The following is a 2099-nucleotide window of genomic DNA, read 5'->3' as shown; positions in this document are numbered from 1 at the left end:
GTCATCCGCCTCGCAAGGTTTGGCCCCTCACGAGGGTCTTGGGTTGTTGATGTTGAAGATGGGTCATACCAGGCCATCGATGGAGCCATGCCGTGGGCCGCAGGCAGGCAAGTCTGGGTACCCCCGTTCCCAAATCACCGATATATGTGGACCTGGGAAGGCTTATAATATGGTAGCAAAAAGGGTCAGCAATAATCAATTCAGAGATGCTAAGTTGAATAAACGCTCAACGACGGTACTGTGCTGGTCCTAGGCTAGACCGTACCAGAGACGCGAGCCTAGAACACTACAAAATCACGGCGCGACATGTAAACAAGGGAAAAGCACACTCTTAGTTTTTTGCGCTCCTTTTTTGTGAAATACACTGTAATGGCGAGTGTCTCAAAACTCTTCCCAATTCAAAATAATAGGATAGGCACGAAATTTTTTGTACTATTTTTTTTCAAATCAGGGCAGCGATGATGAAAAATGCAACAAAAAATGACTATGATGGCGAGTGTCTCAAAACGCTCCTTGGGATCTAAAAATAGGATAGGGAAAAAATATTTTCGATCGCTGAAATTTTGGCCTAAAAACTGCCCGGGGGTCTCCAGACACTTTTTTCCGAAACCTACCCAGGCAAGGAAACACGAATCGGAAAATAGATGGGTCTCGAAAACAAACCTAATATGAAAAGAAATCAGATTGGTGGTGGATATATGGTGGTAGGATATGGCAGCGGTGGTGGTATATGGCAGCGTTGGTGGGATATGGTAGCGGTGGTGGTATATGGCAGCAGTGGTAGGATATGGCAGCGGTGGTGGTATATGGCAGCAACGATGAAGATGGTGCGGCGGCGGCGTGACAAACTGTGACAGAACTTGAAACTCCAAAGGACTAGACGCTAAGACCAGCAACTAGACACGACGATGCAACCACAAATTTGAACAAAGCAAAAACCCTAAAAAGATCATGCAAAGGCTCAGATTGGTTCGGATATGATGAACTAACCTTATTTTTTTGGCTTTTTCACGGACTCTAGGTATGAAGAACAAACTCGATCTAAATACGAAAATTTGTAAAATCTCACCGACCACCCTGGAAATCTGATACCACTTGATAGAGGCAAAGGTGTCCCATCTTTCGATGAGATGGTGGCTATCGTTTATGGTGGAGTAGACTTTGATGATCCGACTAAAACGAGCGAGGACGTCGTGCCTTAGCAATCTCTAAACCAACTCCGAGAGGTTATTGACCACGCCGGAGCATGATCAACCTGACCATGAGGGTCTATTTCCTGCAAGAAAACGAAGAACAAGAAAGAAACTGAAATTGTAATCTGGATATTGCGAATATAAGCTTTATTGATCAAGTGGGGTTCTGTGACGTATTGGTCTGGTCGTTGAACACAAACGAAGTACGCGAAGTTGTAGCTGTGGCGAACTTTTAATCTAAATAAAACCCATAGTCTAAACGATGCCCTAAGGGCTGTATATATGGAGGAAGAGGGGGGAATTTCGTGGCCTTTGGAGGAGGGGTCCGAAACCAACCCTAACTCTTGTTTCCCCACACACACGGACTCTAAAAATAGCATATACTCAAGTATTTCGAAATTACATGGGCATAGCACAATAATAAGGTGATGCAGCACCTAGAATAGCCTCTGGACAAAATTTATGAAGTGGCATCTTGTATATTTCGTCCAAGGCTTCATGCACTCATTATGGTGGCTTCAAAGTCCTGAAATCATCACTTGTAACTATGTTCTTGTTCCCCTTGCGCATGCCATCATCTCCATGCTTGAACTTGCTCCAAGGTTCATCTTTCTTGTCCAAGCTAGGCCCTTCATTTGTAAGCAAAACAAATGTATCCAATTTAGGCAGCATCATATTCTCACGAACATTAGAATCGTTACCAAGAAACGAAAGTACCTGGTAATTTAATTGGTGTGCGCGAGCTCTAGTAATTGGTCCAGTATGTATAGCAGCAGGGGCTGTGGGTGTAACAATGGTATTGATGTCCTCATCAAGATGTGTTACCGAAGTTCCTTCCCTTTGAGAGGAAGTACGTCTCTGTTGGAGCGGTGTGGAGGCACAATGCTCCCCAAGAAGCCACTAGGG

This window comes from Triticum aestivum, chromosome 2A (assembly GCF_018294505.1).
Source record: "Triticum aestivum cultivar Chinese Spring chromosome 2A, IWGSC CS RefSeq v2.1, whole genome shotgun sequence".
Classification (NCBI taxonomy): domain Eukaryota; kingdom Viridiplantae; phylum Streptophyta; class Magnoliopsida; order Poales; family Poaceae; genus Triticum; species Triticum aestivum.
Note: the sequence above shows the minus strand (reverse complement) of the source record.